The 19,379-nt window shown below is 39.1% G+C and overlaps 1 protein-coding gene across 3 annotated transcripts in view; it reads right to left on the bottom strand.

Annotated features, from left to right (window-relative positions):
• Positions 1–19,379, bottom strand: part of LOC133521812 (protein winged eye) — a 162,097-nt gene that overhangs the window by 126,955 nt on the left and 15,763 nt on the right. The gene's annotated exons all lie outside the window — the stretch shown is intronic.

The raw sequence follows: 19,379 nt of genomic DNA on the forward strand, positions 1-19,379 counted from the left end.
AATGCCAGATTAATCTGCCTTAGTGGCGAGTATCGATCGTATGCAACTATTAGGGTTACAGCGACTACATATAGGTGGTACATCGTGTACGATTAAGTATATGTACAAGCACCAATAGTAGCGGATGAAACAACGCTCCAAAAGGTCCTGCTATCCTGGAAAGCTTTTCCAAATAGAGACACTTCTTGGTCTAAAGTACAGGCTGGGCAAATAAGAGTGATACACTTGGTTTTCAAATTTTAATTTATCTATTTATTTTAAATATCAGTGAAAGGATAAGGATCAAAGTCAAATGGCGTTCTAAAAGTTTTAATCGTGTGTCGAAATGTGGCAGTAAATTTACTGTGGCTACAACGTTTTCTTTGACAATCCACCTACATTTCAAGTTCTCTTTGGTTTTTCCAGAAATCCTAAAATTTGGTTTACTAGTTAGGTACTTAACACTGATCCTACTTTCGCAAGATAAGATAATATTTCCTTATATAATGGCAATTTTATATTTATCTATAAATCCAGAAATATACGGAGGATCAGTGTTACTCTGTCACCAGTCAAAAAGGCTTAGCCCTCCATTAGAAACCGGTATAAAATGTCATTTTACAGTAAACCCGTCTAGCTTAAGATCCGTTCCTGTAGCAGGAGACTAGGCGTTAAAAGGAGTATAATTTTAAGGCGAGGCGTATTAGCCAGGAAATAAGAAGGGAGCAAAGTTATATTGCGCTGTGCGAAACTTGCAACTTAAGATATGGCTATCGCGTGGGTTTTTCACGATTTATCAGAATAACTCTCATAATATACTCCTGTTTAAAACTTGGTTTGTGTCCCTCGGCTATTCACTAGCTATTTTATAAGTTATACTGATATGGTAATATGCAGGGGTAAACTGAAAATATACGAATATTAGACGTTTTAAAATAATAAGCGTTTTGGTACCAAAACTGATGTATGGAGTGAGCACTCTATGCTTACTTCTTATTTCTCTATGATAGAGCCAACTTCAACATTTTAAGGTCAGGTTGAAGTCTGCCTTTGAAAATATAGTCTAGTTTCCGAGTGATTTTCTAATAGCATTTGAATGCAATTTTTTACACAAAAACTAAAATTTTACGTAAGCCTCCTCTAACACTAATATACTTATTAATAAGAACCGGCCAAGCAGGCACTATACTAGACGACTCGCGTTCAGGGGCTACTTGCACCATCCTACTAACCCGGGGTTAGCCGGTTAAATTCAACGGAGCCACGCCGTTTTGTCGCCTAAATAGTGTTTAGTTGTAATTTTATAAAATGTATATGTATGTTAGTCTGTAAGGTATTTGTAATATGGGCCTTGTTGCCTGAATCAAATTTTAAATAAATAAATATATCGGAGCGGCCAAGGTGTTCACAAATATCTGAACAAAGCCTCTATTCTCCAGGCGTTCAAGTGTGTGTTCAGATATTTTTGAGTACCTTGGCCGCTCCGTTATATCTGATGGCGACTATACTGGTAACCATGGTAACTCCAGGTTTAACCAGGTAACCCCGGGTTGATCCCGTCCCGTCTAAAAAAGGTCCCGACGAATTTAAATCCACCCTTTTGCAGTCGGTTAAAAAGAAGTGACGCGAGGGCGATTCACATAGTTAATGAAATCAATGCAGTGTTCGGAGTGTCCACGGGTCCACACACCGGATTATCGGAAATCGATACTGCAACTTACAAAGGAAGGGCGATTCTATGGAAATCAGCACCGGATAATTTTATACAGTTTAACACTCGGCTCTAAATAGGAATACCTATTTAAAATTTAAGGTAGCTATCATCAGATCAGTTCGATGACATCATAATATTGCTAAGTCACTGGTATCTCATGGTCAAGGATCAGAAACTGGTTAAATTTCCAAACCGTTATCAATGTTATCATATATGTACTTGACGCAAAACCTTTTAATTTCAGTTTCGCTCTAAAAACCGGCTTTTATAAGAACAGTTCTTGACAGATTAACCGGTTCGGAGCAATAGAAACCGGTTTTTTCCTATGTTGGTGTCTATGTATGGCACACCACCAAGCCGGTCAGCCGTTTCGTCGCTCGTCGAATATATACCGTTTTTTTAGGTTACAATAAAGTTCTTAAAACGTTCGCGCTCTTATAAAAGTTCCGTTCGGAGGAAACCGAAATAAAAGGTAACCGGTTCCGAGCGTTGCTCATAGTCATAGCGCATTCTCTGCCAGCAAGACACGCGCTACGCTGGTAGCCAATAACGTGTTTCTCCGCTCTGTCACGAAAAGCGCCTACGAACAAAGAACCCGCCAAGCAAGTCGCTGGCAATGAATGTGTTGATGGAATCAATGCAGTGTTCCGAGTGTTCACGGGTCCACACACGTCGGATTATCGGAAATCGATAGTGCAACTTACAAAGGAAGGGCAATTCTATACAATTCAGCGCCGGCCCGGACTCGGTTCGGAATTTTTAGTGATTGTGATCGGACCTCGGATTCCTTTAAAACGCAACCGGGAAATCTAAAATGAGGTGGTAAACAATCGTTGATATAAAACACCAATCTAAATTTATATATGTATAAATATCAATAACCTTAATATACAGGTGGTCCAAACCTTGACGTCCAAAAATTTTATAGTAGTAACTCGTGACGACCCTGACCCCCGCAATACAGGCCATGCCTAGAGCGGGGTTCACTGCAATGTGCCTCTGTTAATTTCCATTTATGGATAAGTTTATAAGATTTTTTATCTCTGCAATTATTTTTATTAAGTAACTTTGAAACTGATGGTCCCACAGCAGACAAACACATTCTTGAGTTCTGTGGGGCTATATGCTTACATTATATGATGTACCGTGTATTTTACTAAATAATAATATGGGCTATTATGTAGCCAATAAGCCTGACATCGTGCTCATCGCAGGCACCGGACCGAGCTCGTCGACATCACCATTCCCAAGATGAATCTCGTCAAAGCCGAGAAGGACAAGTCCAGCAAGCAGCTAGACTTGGCTCACGAGATAACTTCCATTCCACTCGAAGATCATAGTCCCGATAGTCGTTTCGGGGAACGGTCTCAGCGATAAGTCTCGATCTCGACCAACAGAGACTACCTGGCGTAAGTATCCGATCCAGAAGGCGGTATCTTGATGGACACTGACTGACCATCGGCAGCTTGAAGGGCAGCTTAGCACCCTAGGTTAGGTTTTTTTATAATGTGTTAATATAATGTATTTTTTATAATGGGTTTGACGACCGGTTTGGCCTAGTGGGTAGTGACCCTGCCTACGAAGCCGATGGTCCCGGGTTCAAATCCTGGTAAGGACATGTATTTGTGTGATGAGCATGGATATTTGTTCCTGAGTCATGGGTGTTTTCTATGTATTTAAGTATTTATAAATATTTATATATTATATATATCGTTGTCTAAGTACCCTCAACACAAGCCTTATTGAGCTTACTGTGGGACTTAGTCAATTTATGTAATATGTCCTATAAATATTTATTTATTTATTTATTTATTTTATTAATTTATATGAATTTTCTATGGTTTTTGTATTTTTTTTATACTCATATGTCTTTAAAAAAAACCTGAAGTGAGAATTGAAATATGGGCTATATTTATAAACAGGTAAGTTTTCGTAGCATCACCTGCCAGTAACGTTGCATAATGTAGGTACTCGTAGTAAGTATGCGTGGAAGGCAGCGGCGGACGGTGAATGAATACTAAATTGCTTGTTGGGGCCTTCATTAAGCTGGGTATTATACTACAGCACCGCTACCATGAGTTGACATTCACGATTGCGTGAGCTCGATCGCACCAATTCATTAGTACGAACGAGATGGACTGCGATCGAGTTCACGCAGTCGCTAGCAAAAACATCAATTGTCAACTCATGGTAGCCGTACATGGTGTCCCTCTAGCTAGAAAAAATTATAGATTATATTTTCAGCGGAATAGGCCTTTCGAGCCGAGTGGATATGACATCCAACTTTCAATCCGGAGGTCGCGGGTTCAAATCCTGACTCGTACCCATGAGTTTTTCGGAATTTATGTACGAAATGTCATTTGATATTTACCACTAGCTTTTCGGTGAAGGAAAACATCGTGAGGAAACCTGCATACATCTGCGAAGAAATTCAAAGATGTATATGTGAAGTCCCCAATCCGCATTGAGCTAGCGTGGGGACTATAGCCCGAGCCCTCTCCCGCATGAGAGGAGGCCTGTGCCCAGCAGTGGGACGTATATAGGCTGAATTATATTAGCCTTTCGGTCAAAACGATGCTGATAAAGTAGGACCAAATTTGTAACCACAAAGTATAAAAATATAAATAAATATTATACGACATTATTACACAAATTGACTAAGTCCCACAGTAAGCTCAATAAGGCTTGTGTTGAGGGTACTTAGACAACGATAGATATAATATATAAATATTTATAAATACTTAAATACATAGAAAACACCCATGACTCAGGAACAAATATCCATGCTCATCACACGAATAAATGCCCTTACCAGGATTTGAACCCGGGACCATCGGCTTCGTAGGCAGGGTCACTACCCACTAGGCCAAACTGGTCTAATAAATACTACTAATAAATAAACTACGTTTTTTTGCAGAGAAGAAACGCCGCAAGAAACAGATAGCCTCACTTATCTGATCATTGCACAGCAATATAGTTTGCAGCTTTTTGCAGCTAACAAATCAAGCAAAAATCTACCTTATGTAGTTGACTTAAGGACTATGGTAGTAGTGATTTCACGGTACAAATGTGGATTGCTTTAGGTAATTGCTACTGCATGGGCAAAATAGAGCTGGATGAAATTAATGAAGTTTGCATGCCGGCCGCGTTGCTACGAATTGTACAAATAAAATATTGTCAGCAGTTCAGTGTTTTAACTGAAAAGTAATGTACAAATTTTTGGTAACAAAAATTATTTTATCAAATATTTTTCAAGTTTTCTTTATCTGACTCACTTGTTTTTGTTGACAGTTAGTTCTAGTTAACAGTTGTGTCAGCTGTCACTCTTATTTACCTAGGCTGCAAAGGTCAATGAAAAATATCAAGCGAGTAAATGCTGAGTTGAAGTTAAAGATCCGCTTTCCACGCACTCGATACTCTTAAGTTCAAATACACAGTAATACAACAAATCGAATACATGCAAAGAACAGTCGGCGAAATACCGAAGTTTCTGAATTTATTTAGCCATGATATTTTAGCAGCAGGGCGGTTTTTGGACTTCCTAATTAAATTTAAAATGTTCGATAATAGATTACTGATCTTAATAGAGTATAACACAGAGTGTGGAAGTGTTATCATAAACGTCACACTTCTATGAAATTATGACGTTTAAAATAACACTTGCACATTCTGCGCTATCAAACACGGTGTAGAGTTAGCATAGACTAGTTGTACCTAAGTGTTAGTGTTGAAGAAGCGAAAGTTTTAAATATTCCTGACTACGAAACATTTTCTTATAGATCGTGTTATTCACGAAGACGCGTGCCTTGACTCGTATTGTCATGTTATTAAATGTTAGATTTGACAAATCTGCGCGTCATCGCGGATGACACGAACTATAAGAAAATTTTACGTAGTGCGCTGTGCGTTTTTACTCAGTTACAATACTGTCAATAAACTGTATCTTGGTCGCATGTTGCGTCGCATTACGCCGCGAGCCACGCACCGCGTAATTATACAGCTGGGATGCAGTTGCACTGAATTGAAAGCTGAGCGAAACTGAACTTAAAGCCGTTTTGAAAGTGTACGCACGTAACGCCGTAGTTGACGCTTTATGAAGGGTATATAATATATCCACCATTGAAGGTGGCGTGACCTTAACGCTTGCGCAGTTCCTGAAAACACTGAATTTAGAGGTTCCATGCTAAACTGGCTAGATTTGACTTTTTTTATATACCACGTCGGTGGCAGACAAGCATACGGCCCTTATGGTATGCGGTCACCGTAGCCTATAGACGCTTGCAACTCCAGGGGTGTTATATACGCGTTGCCGACCCTTTTAAAACTTGTACACTCCTTACTGACTTAGGTACTTCCTATTTCTTCCACAGAACTGCGATAACTATAATAAATAGAGAAGTTATGATTGGGAAGGTACGTGGATTCCGACAATAATAAAATTTACATATCTCTACGTAGACGACATCAAAAATTTAAGAAAAAGAGTCTACATAAAATAATTTTAAAAGTATGCTTCACATCCAATGAAAAAAAGGTCTACTAATAGCAATTTGTGTCTGCGTTTATATCTACGTACACCGTATGATTAATCTTGACAGCTTAATTGGGAACGATTCGTAACGCTTTTTGGTAACGCGTCAACTCGATCGAAAAGTTAACTGAAGTCATCACGTTCTGTTTCTAACGGGTTTTGAACTTGATGTTTAATCTCCTGAGAGCCCGCGTACAAATTTATTGTGAATAAGGGCCGGGGGTTTCAAATTCAAAACAAGTGCTTCTGGATCACAGATAATCGCAAATAAACTATCTTTTAATACTCGTATATAAATCGAATTATACCTATAATCAAATATTTTGATTTATTTCTTTTTGTGTAAAATCAAAGATTGGAATCCATCGAGAAATTCGAGAACTAGGAAGGTGTATTCGGGTAAAATAAAAAGTGGCGGATGGTTCTGATTCTCTTATTACAACGAAATATGACGACGATAACTAAATGATTTGCGGGATTACCCAATTTTCAGAAATTGCCCTGGCTAAGTATTAAGGTGTATTCACACCCTAATACGTTTCAGAAATTACCCTAATTATATATATAATTAATTAATTAGATTGATAACAAACAATCCATTGGGGCTACCAAATACCCGAAAATATTTTTGTTGAGTCCAGATCCCTAATTATACAAAACTAAACTTTCCTGATAATTTTAGGGACCCTTTTTTCCTATTACGCGGAAAAAAACGTATTTGTCGTGAGAGAAAAAAAAAGAATATGATTTCAATTTGTTCTATTCTTTCTTAATGTCACTTCTAAGTACATGAGCATGACAAATAGGAATGACCCGAAAATGTCGGTTACGAAACTTTCAATATAAAACACTAGCGCCGCATTTCAACAATAAAAAATCAATATGATTTTATTGATTGATTGATTACCTATTCGATTAGGGGGCATCCATAAATTACGTGTGGTCTTCGGGGGGATCACCAAATATAACGTGGGGGAGCAGGGTCTCGACAAAACTTAACACAGCAAACGGAAGCAGCGTAATCACACTATGCAGAACCAAACTACCAAATTATTACAAAACAGAAATACATACAGATAGATAGTCGATGGTCCCAGGTTCAAATCCTGGTAAGGGCATTTATTCATGTGATGAGCATGGATATTTGTTCCTGAGTCATGGGTGTTTTCTATGTATTTAAGTATTTATAAATATTTATATATTATATATATCGTTGTCTAAGTACCCTCAACACAAGCCTTATTGAGCTTACTGTGGGACTTAGTCAATTTGTGTAATAATGTCCTATAATATTTATTTATTTATTTATTTATTTATTTATACAGACAGAGGAACTGAAATATCCTTTTAAATCACATTTTAACCAGACCTAACATATACTATACCTAACCAGATTACTCGTCGACTTATAACCGTCTCAGATCTTTAAGTACTAGTAAAACTGAGTGAGAGTGACTTTTATCTCTCTGTAAGGTACAAGTACTAGTGCTCGACGCTGCACTAGTACTCGACATGGGCACTTTATGTCAAAGTGACAAGGATTAAGTTCGAATACAGAAAAATCTCCGTTGTTCAAATTTAACCTATATTTCCATGAAATAAAGTGCCCATGTCGGTGACTAGTGCAGCGTCGAGCACTAGTACACCTTACTGATTTTCTTTTCCGCAACAATTGTAAGTTTCTGTTTGGCCCAATGGTTGACTGGTAGAGAATGCCTTAAGGCATTAAGTCCGCCATTTGTACTTTTTTTGTATTGTGCAATAAAGGTTAAATAAATAAATAAAATAAAACTAAGCATTGCGATATCGTGTTGCCTTCTTTCAATAGACAGAAAAAGCAAAGTCCACTCACTTTACTAAGCAACTTACTCGCCGACTTATCTGACTGTCTACGATACGACCCAAGTTACTAAACAATGGGCAGGCTTTTACCTAATTGGATGGAAATGGTGGGCACCCAGCGGCGGCGCCACCAGGGCACCAGCTATTGTATGGAGATCGACTGTAGAGTAGGGAGTTACCAGATGGGGCAAGTCGGTTGACGCCTTGTGTTGACGCATCGGTCTAGTGCCCGTACCATCGGACAGACTTAGGGTGCTACACTATTAGCGTCTCCCGAGCGTCGGCGTCCAGTCAATGGCTGCTGCTTGACGCAACGTTTGGCGCAACTGCGTAGCTACGCCATTTTCCACAGCGCTGACTTGACTCCGACGACGCTCAAAAGACGCTAGTGTGTGGGTTGACCCTGAAAAAGCCAAGTCCACTTTACTAAGCAAGTCGACCATCCGTCTAAGACCCAAGTTACTAAACAATGGACAGGCTTTTACATAATTGGATAGAAATGGTGGGCGCCCAGCGGCGGCACCACCAGGGCACCAACTATTGTATGGATATCGACTGTAGAATAAGGAGTTACCAGATGAGGTAAGTCGGTAAGCGCCACGTGTTGAGCGTATACCATCCGCGGTTATTACACTGGATGCGATTTGCACGTCGCTACGATGAGCGAACCGAATGCCGCTATAATACTCGCAAAGCGTTGTCTCGCTCAAACATCAGAGCGACGTGAGAATCGCATCCACGGTGTGATAACCGCCATCGGTCACAAGCCACACTGTTTAACTGACAACCTTATCGCATGACATACTCGTAAGGTCCACCTAGAATTTAGAATATTGATCTCGCGAGATTTCGTAACTGGACGCAGGACATCCCGAATTGCAGTCTTGGTCGAGATCTCGATGTTTGTTCAAAATAACTTATTTTTAATTACTTTGTCAAATCGCGATCTCTTCACTCTAGATTAATCTTGTTCTCGAACCACCGATCTTGGTTCGAGATGCATTTCCTAGGTCTAGGTTTCGTTCGGATACTAACGTAAACGTAGTAGTGACTAGTGACCAGTCTACCTGCGCACTCTGTGTGCGTCTACTAGATATGCGAGTGATAAGCCGCGTGACGTCACGACTGACTTGCGGGCCGTAGTGGCGAGTGTGTTTTTCATATAATTTTACTTTGATTTTGATTTAATTAAATACAATCGCCTAAACACTTATAATATTCGTTTACATTGTAGCCTAGTCTCTAAGCAAAAAATAGAATACTCAATGGAACTAGTAAGTCGTAACCAAAGTATCGGAAAGCCACAACTTTTTCAGTCAATTTTTTATTTATTATGGGACGTCAATGGGGCCTCTCTGCCATACTCATGTCAAGTGTTACACTTAATATAAAGCCGTTGTTTTGCATGAAGTTTCATATAATGGCAATTTCACTACTACTATCTTCCTCAACACGAGCCATTATAACAAAAATGTTCTGTTTCTGAGAAAAATGTAACTTATATAAAAAAAAAAAAATCTAGGACATTATTACGCAAATTGACTAAGTCCCACAGTAAGCTCAATAAGGCTTGTGTTGAGGGTACTTAGACAACGATATATTTAATATATAAATACTTAAATACATAGAAAACACCCATGACTCAGGAACAAATATCCATGCTCATCACTCGAATAAATGCCCTTACCAGGATTTGAACCCGGGACCATCAGCTTTGTAGGCAGGGTCACTTACCCACTAGGCCAAACCGGTCGTCAAACTTATAGTCGGTTGCCGTAAGGATGCTATCAGAAATCATCCTTATTGACAACCGACATATGTTTTTCCTGAAAACGTCACAAATAATAGTAGTTCTTTTGTTCTATTAATAAGGAAGCAACAAGCAACCCAAATTATCTTCAACTCATCTGAGAATAGGACAATATACAATATGGGGTCACCACGATTGTCAAGAAACAAAGCGCCTGTCCCTGACAGGCGGAAACGAGACGGCACGTCAGGAAACGAGAGGGAACATCGGAAGTCGAATATTTGGGAAATCGAATCTGCCCTCAAGGCAATGGCAAATTTGTTTAGCTGCTAGGAAATTTGCTAGGAAAATGAATTATTATTGGGAAATAACTAGAGAAATGTATGAGACATTTAATTTTTTTTTATTGATCTGAGTCAGACTTGTCCACCAGTCAGACAATACCTGCCGGTATATAAATATATAAATAAAAAAATACATTAAACTAACTTCAATTTTCACTTATACACGTGACGTGTCCCTAATAGTAATAGCAAAGTGTAAGTTGCAGGATATTCTCAAAAATTTCTAGAAACTTTTATGAGAAAATTCTTATGCAACTGTCCACTTAAAAAGTTCCCGTTCAGATTAGGGACTATTCAATGTTACTGTTTCATTTGAAATGTAGTCAACCAATTTTAATCCTAGGCCACTATAGAACCTTGTCGCTTTAACTACTCTATACATGACATGCATCACTCAATAAGCACTGTCGTAGAAGTCATTATGATATGGTTCTATAGTGGCCTAGGAATCAAATTGGTTGACCGTACGTCAAACATTTGCCATCTATTTCAAGTGTCACACATAAATCGAAACTGTAAGAAGGTTAAGCAATAAATGCGAAGAGAAAAATAACGAGAACATTACATGGGAATTTTTGTAATTTTTGAAAATTCTCTTTGGCACATTACTACGTAGCTAGTCACACCAAGCTAAGTTGGCAGCGATTTTGACAGCCCAGACACTGCAAGTGTTATTTTAAACGTCAAACTTCTATGTAATTAGGATTTTTACTTAACACTTGCACATGCTTGCACATGTGTATATACATACACGTGACGCGGTTTTCCGGACCGATGCGACCTGCAAGAAAAGAGCGTACTCCCATCTTAAAGGCCGGCAACGCACTTACAACCCCTCTGGTGTTGCAGTGTCCATGGACGGCGGTAATCGCTTACCATCAGGTGATCCGTCTGCTCGTTTGCCTCCTGTATCATAAAAAACGCAAATACGTGGCCACTCTACGTTTTATCGCGTGGATAATCGCTCCTTAGCTATTTCTTGTGTTTAATGGCCACATTACGTCAGCTACTGAGTTTGCCACCAGCGTCAAGCAATTTAATCTATTGTGACAACTTTTGTCGAATTTAGCTACTTGTAGTCATTGTGAGGAAACCTGTCTATAAAAGAAGACCGCCTGGACAAGCTGTTTCGTCGATTTTACACATACATACTCTCTTACGGAAGGTTAGAGCAGGAGGGAAGCTCTTCCTTTCCTACTGTTTCTGAGCGTACTTACGCAAATACGAGATTTCCTCTCCGGTCTTCCCAGCAATACATTTTATATGCCGGTGTCGGGTCGGTCGGGTTCTCTAACTTTGCTTTTATATACACTTTCATAACTCGCATGTAATTTGAACCCGCTAGATGGTGCTGTTATAATACTGTCGGGGGTTCTACTATTATCGGCCTACACGTGGTCTGTCTGTAAATAATTTAGGTTTAGGTTTATTTCACTCAGTGAATTTGTATTGTTGTATCAAAATTGTTTAATCACATAGATGATATCTATCATTCACAATACCTGAGGTGTAGTATTCTATCTGAATAGATAGAATACTCTTTATTGGCACACCTCAGTAAAAAGATACAAGAAAATAGAAGAAACAATTGATTAAATGTAGAGGCAGACAGGCGGTCTTATCGCTAAAGAGGGATCTCTTCCAAAAAACCTTAATAATTATATTTTGTAATTTCGCGGTCATTTTTAGCGTCTTAATTGCGATCCACTATCCAAATTCTTGTTTATCTTAATTGGTGTTTTAAAAACTCCATATGGACTTGGAACACATGTGAGATAATTACTCGTATCTTGTATCTCTATCTGACTTGTATTCTGTCGTAGAACATCAAAGTGTCGGCTCCCAGGAAATGTCACTCATCGCTCGGTAAAGTTTTTAATCGCCGGCCGTAATAGGATTACTTTACCCGGGGGTTCTCAAACTGTGCGTCGCAAAGTTATCTCAGGATCGAGATCTCGAGAACAAGTATGCTTACGTTCTTAGCATTAGATTCTAGGATTACGCGTATGTATCTACATTTATAAATTGCTTAAAAAAAATTTAAAATTTAAAATTTACGCTTTTAATTTTTTGCAACAACAAGCATTTTAGGGCGTTTACGACGTTTTGGTCGCGTGGTACAGGTTGTCATTGCATTGTTTGGTATGGTTTCCATATAGTCATAATCACTCAATGTAGTGAACAAACTGTACCCCTAGTGTAAATTTATTCGATGGCGTAACGTGACGCACCTACGCGTTTGCGTTATGTCTCATTTTGTGTGGGATTTTGAGTTTCCAAAACGTTCCGCTTGGCGCGCTGTTTTTAAATCCCATACTAAATGAGACTTAACGCAAACTTATACGTCACGTCATGAAATCGAATAAATTTACACTAGGAGCTCTGAAAAGAAAATTCGTAATTTCTTAAATTTTTGAGTGAGTTTATTTTCACAGCTGATTGGAGTTTTCATATATACTGCACAAATACCTCTTTTCATTACTATATTTCCTGGCATTTTATATGACTCTCAGTCCTATACCGTGTATAAACACAATAAAAGTATATGACGCAGTTTATGAGGGCGGCAGATGTGGACGGAACACATGGGACCGCCACGTAGGGGGGAACAGATACACTATATGTATAATATATAAATTGAGAATAAGTGCTTTTTGTTGCGCGCTTAGAAACCATAATAGAAAATGGCTTTATGTTTGTAATAGAAGAACCGAACATTTACGCGTCTTAATGCCCGTTTCACCATGGCTGTCACGTTCTAAAAAGTATGTAAGCGCGAAAGTGACGGGCATAGTGACAAGTGATAAAAATTGAACCATGCTGCCACCGCTGTATAAGCTACTTGCCACTTATCTGACGAATAGAATAGTCACTGTTGCCGTTTCTCAATCTTCAAATAAGCTTAAGAGGCTGTCAATACCTAAAGCGCGCACACTGTCTATTTGTATCGGAGTAAATGAGATAGCACTGTCGCATGTTACTGGGCCTGGGCAAGGGAATAATAAGAAAAATATTTAAAAAAAAGTGGATTATTAGTGTAATATTTTACTCAACCACGGTTTAGATATAAATGTTTTGAAATTGTGATTTTAATTGCAGACCCATAAGTCAAAACAATAAAGACATAAAACCGTTTAATTGTGATTTTAAGACCAAACTTTGCAATTATTTTCTATCGAGCCGATTTCGTTCAATCGTGTATCGAGTACAACCACGGTCTTTGAAATATAATTAATATGATCATATATTTTTCTTACTTGACTAAAAAAAATAGTCTTTCTTAAAAAACTGTTTAAGTAACATCAATTTCAAGGACATTGGATGTTGACAGCCTCTTAACTGGTAGATAAAGTGCTAAGTTTTGCAGGAAGTTAATTTATTTGTTAATTAGCTATCCAATACTTTACTCAGACTTTGTGAAACAGGCCGTTAACTTTGGGGTTGGGGCCTACCGCCCACCGCGAACATCGAAAATGAAGATTTTTATTTGGGCAATGTATGGCGAGACATGAAATCGTGTTTTTCCACGAAATTTATGTATGTTTTGTTAACGCCTCTCATCAGCCTTTATTTTATTTTTCCTATTGGTATAGTTTTCATTGAGAAATTTGCTGCATGAAATTACCGACATTAGTAGCAAAAAAAAACTATGACATCAAACTAATGAGCAAACCCGAAAATTTGGTTGTAGGTATTCCCAAAGAATCCATAGGTAAAACAATTTTATTTGTCAACAGGAAGCTTCCTCATAACCTTATAACTTTTCACCCCTACTTCAAGTCTCCGGCTTCACGCAGACCTTATTGCGTACCGCATAAGGTCCAATATACCCTGCACTACCTAGATTGAGGCTAGACCTAGCCCTTATCGAATCTGTCTCGTCTTCCAGCGTAAAGCGTAACTAGTTTAGTCTACGGTTGCCATTTTTGAGATTGCTTTGGAGTACATTGAACTTAGGCCTATTTTGTTTTGATATATGTACGGTCGCCATCAGATACATCGGAGCTGCTGAGGTGCTCAAAAATATCTGAACACGCACTCTATCGCCCTGACAATAGTGGCGTGTTCAGATATTTGTTAGCTGAGCACCTTCGTCATCATAACAGTATTTCTGGATCCATATAGATTACGAGTATTATAGCTTGACTTCAAGTACCCATGATATTCCCTAGTACAGTCGCCATCCGATATATGCGAGAGCGGCCATTGTGCTCACAAATATCTGAATCTGAACTCGCCTCTATTGTCAAGGCGTTAGAGTGCGTGTGCAGATACTTTTGAGCACAACGGACGCTCCGATATATCTGATGGCGACTGTGCAGACTGGATAGAATAGAGAATCTATTCTCTCTATCCCCAAAACTTTCCGGGACAATTTCTAGCAAATGGACTGCTAAAAACTACTGAGTTTTTAGCAGTTTTGACCATGGACGTAGACAGGTACAGGCAAGTGGGGGCAGCTGCCCCCCGTCCCTGCAGCACAAATTTTACATATAATGCATGCCCCTCTGCAGCGTCTGCCCCCTCCCCCTAGGCCTCCGGCGATATCAACTTGCACCCCCCCCCCCCCCTAGTTCACTGGCTGGCTACGCCGTTAGTTTTGACATCAGCAGCAATATTCAGACAGGAATATTCTAAACGAAATCATGACGGTAGCGGCAGCTGCCAATAAGCGTTTTATGGCCACGCGCTTTAGTGCTCCGCTCTTAACTTACTGAGTACATACCTAACATAACTTACTCTATGGCCATAAGCGAATAGTTCTCAGGACAGCTAAACAGATTGCCAAACGCGAATCGCGAACGATGTTTTGCCTCGGCCAATTCGTACGTAAGTGCGTCAGAGAGCTAAAACTTCTTTCGCGATTTCATTTTCGGTAATACGCCAGAAGTTCAAAAAGCCTTTAGTGCCGCGTTCTTACATTCTAAAGATAACTGTAGCCTATCCCAAGGTACTTTACTTATGAAGTTGAAGTAGATAGGTACATTAAATTCTGCTAAGAAAACAACAGTTTTAATAGCTATTCAAAACGACCCAGAATAGAGGTCACCCACAATATTAAAAGCGTTTAATAGCCACGCGCTTATTAGTGTCCTGAGTACTTGTACAGTCAGCATCAATAGTAGCGGATGAAACAACGCGCCAAAATGATCTGATATTCCAGATAACTTATCCAAATATATAGAAGCATCACTTTTGTTAAGCGGTTACAGAATGATATATACTTTTGAAGCGTTGTTTGATCCGCTACTTTTGATGCTGACTGTACAAGCTATTAGCGTTAATACAGCACAGCAATACGTGGAATATTTAAACTTAACGTAACAATTTTCGACATATTCGAATTCGGAACGGAGGAAAATGGCGACAGTAGAAATCGTTTGCCACGTCTGCAATTTTTACTGACTGATTATTTGTGGCCCACCAACCCATAAGGAGGAGGAATGGCTTTTGAAAGGAAAACATTGTGAAGAAACAACTGCGCCACTAGAGTCAGACCGAGTTAAGTTGGCAGCTATTATAGCCCTGTGCATGTGTTATGTAAACGCCATAATTTCATAGGCTGTCAAATCGGTGCCAGCTTATCTTGGTCTGGCTCTACCTATTCTCGGTTTTTTGGAAAAGAAAACACCGCTATTTAGCTATAAGGGGGTCACCCTACGCCTGCGTCTCCATAGGCCGGAGTCTAGTCAGCTGCTCCTCGACGCAACGTTTGCCCAACTGCGCAGCGACGCCATTTTCCATAGCGCTGACGAGACGCTTTCCAGGTAGATTTTCGTACTTTGACTAAGCCTGTTGCTATATCTATTGCACACGCATAATTACATATATTGCTGTCCCGCCCATGATGCCGATTGCCGGTTGTCAATGTCACTCTGCGAGGTTGACAGAAATATAATCATGCGCGTGCAATAGAGATAGCAACAGGGCGGGTGAATGTACGAAAATCTACCTGGAAATCTATCTTTAGTCGGCGTAAATATTATTTAGGTGTAATTTTGAGATTTTAAATTTTGTATTATGTTTTCTGTTTAGCTCTTCAACCGAATAGGTACGTCAAATAACTTATTAAATAACGTCAAAATGCTTGCGCAGAACAAAGGGTAAGAAATGATGAAATTACCAACGGTCACAAATGCAATTCTGTGGCCCTAGTGAAAAAGGGTACAAGTCTCTGGCAGTTTAGGTATATAAGGGCATAAGTGTTACGTGGAACTTACACCCCTTTACATCTGCGCTGCCAGAGACTTGTACCCTTTTTCACTAGGGCCACAGAATTCATCTCTCAGTAGCTTGTTTCATTGTTTGGCCATAGACAATAGGTGCTTGGATTGGACCGTGGGCTATGCGCAGCCAGACAATTACATAAGAATCTGACCATCGACAACTTTTTTTCATGACATAACTTTTTTTTATACCACGTCGGTGGCAAACAAGCATACAGATATATATCAGATATATTACATGCGCGTTGCCGACCCTTTAAAATCCTGTACACTCCTTTTTTGAGGAACCCCATACTGTGCCCCTCGGGAAAACCTCGACGGGGAGCTCATTCCAAAGCCGAAGCGTCCAGGAAATTCCCCTTAAACCGCACAGTACGCGACCATTTAGGTTCTAGGGTGTGAGGATGAACACCCTGCCGACGGCGAGCGAACCATTAATTTGGTAAGAATCGCTTTTTTTGGAGTACAGCACAGGCAAAGAAAATCATACTTTTTTCTTATCCAGTATTAAAACCCCAAAAGGGATAAGTCATTGAGTAGGTATACTTCGGAGTAGAATAAACAAAAGGGTAATTTAAGCGCTAAAGGGTTAAATGCCGTATATTCAATTGTATTATTGCTTTTGCCAATATCTAAGAGTTTAATTTTAAATATATAAACATCAGGCACAGACGCCAACTTGTACCTACTCACAGAAACCATACTCTATAAAAAAAACAACTATTTATTATTCCAGGAAATATAGGTCAGATCTAACTTCCACGAAACCATTTTACCGACAATTTTCCTGGAATGTACTAACAACAATATGGCTGACCAAGCTTGAACCTTATGTCTCGGCAATAAAGTTTAGGAAATGTCGGTGAACAAGAAGGTGCTTGTAAATTTGACACGTTAAGATCAATATTGGAGCTTAATGAGCTCTTAATATTGATCTGGGGTTATGTTCTTTGTACAAAACAAACACGCTTCGTTGTCAACGTTGATAACGGGTAAAAAAAGGTATTAAATGCAGTTATTTATTTTGAAAATCGCATTTGTGCTGTTGAAAATAAGCCTCTGTGTAATAGGCGCCCAACGAATGAGCCCACGTTTTAGAATGGTCTGGGTTCGAGCCATCAGCACAGAATAAATAATAGTACGATCACGTCTGAAAATATCGATACGAAAAAGGCGCCAAAATATGTATACACGACTTTATTGCCCATATATTTTCAGACGTGTACTACGGTACAGAAATGACACTTCCTACAAATCCGAAGTTTGACAGCGATTCAGGGACGAATTGTGCTATCCCATTCTAATGCCACTATCCCTTTCGGCCAATTAGGCTTGTCAAAATTCAAGTCGTGCACGTATAGGTACGTCAAGTTGTGCCAGCCCTAATAATTTCTCGGAGCAATGCTGAGCCGAACGAAGCCGGAAAAGCCGAAAAGAGGAGTGTCGCCCCACTGCCATCAGCCAAGGCTTCCGACACTTCGTTTTCGGCAATTGATGTCCACCTGATGCTCTCTGAAATGTCGGATCGTTTTAGCGTAAGTCGAAAGTCAAAATGGCGGGAACCAGTGACGAGTAAGACTCAATTGATACTCTTTTATAAGCTTGACATAAAGAAAAAGGGAGAATAGTCAAAATATATGCAATTTATACATTTTAATAATGATCCTTACACTCGGCACCGGCAAGAAACTCGGAAAAGCAAAACCCGCTGGCAATATGAACTTCCGAACGGACTGGACGAAAAGGTCACGCTCGACTTCTATTTCCCTGAGGCTATTATAAAACATTAATTAAGTACGGGTTCTCAGTAAGAGTGTTCGGAGAAGAAATAGTATTTTTATAATTACTGATAAGGTTTATAAATAATTCTAGTATATAATAAATTAGCTACGAGACTATTAGCTTAGGTCCTAAGGTTTAGGGTAGGAAGTGCGGTACCTATAGATAATAGTGTTTCAAAATTACGTAAATTAATTTAGTTCTTAGCTAACTAAATTTATTTAGTCTGAATATACAGATAAAGGTGCACTAAGTTCGTGTTTTTCTCTAACTATCACTGAGCATAAGTGTGAGCGAGATGAAAGTTTTTTAATTTTAATTACGTTGAAATATATAAAAAAGTAATCGATACGACCTCAAACATGATACTGCCGATTTGTACAAGCAATTTTCATATTTTTAGCTTTTGTCCATAATTTATTACAAATGTATTAAGTGCATTTTAGACCTACGTTAGTATGTGTGATTTTTCTACCGATCGTAAGTCAAAAACTCGGCATTCAAATCGATATAGGCCCTCGGGAACGGCCCCAATATTGCTAATTGAATTTATGGCAGCCATACTGTGATCCAAAAAAGCGCTAAGACTTTTTTTAACGTTTTTCTGAACCTGCTACAGTTTCATAATAATAACAAGCGGTGTTGTTACAAATTACTATCTAATCCAGAGTCCCTCAATGCAAACCAAAAGGGACTGACCTTCAGAATAGAGCAACTTTGAAGGTTTTCGGTATAAGCGTCAAAGTTCACGACCCAACTACCAACTAAGTAAAGTTTCTTCCTTCGTTTTACGGATATTAAAGTATCTCATTCGTAGTAATTCTAAATTATATGCGGATTTACCTTTCAATAATAAACCCTAAATCAAACGTTTCCATTCTCTATTAACGATATCAAACTAAAGCTTTTATATAGGTTGGACAGAAATTATGCCTAACTATTTATAAGTTCACAAAGTCTGAAGGTTTGAGACTGTCGGAAGTTATTGTGGTTAATAAAGCCCGTCACAGACACAGTGATAATATATCGGCAGATACCGTAAGATAAAGCATCTTACGATATAATTTTTTGTCGACCGGTCTGGTCTAGTGGGTAGTAATAGTGGCCCTGCCTATGAAGCCGATGGTCCTGGGTGCGAACGCCGGTAAGGGCATTTATTTGTGTGATGAGCACAGCTATTTGTCCCTGAGTCATGGAAGTTATCTATGTATTT

Source organism: Cydia pomonella, chromosome 10, assembly GCF_033807575.1.
Source record: "Cydia pomonella isolate Wapato2018A chromosome 10, ilCydPomo1, whole genome shotgun sequence".
Taxonomy (NCBI): domain Eukaryota; kingdom Metazoa; phylum Arthropoda; class Insecta; order Lepidoptera; family Tortricidae; genus Cydia; species Cydia pomonella.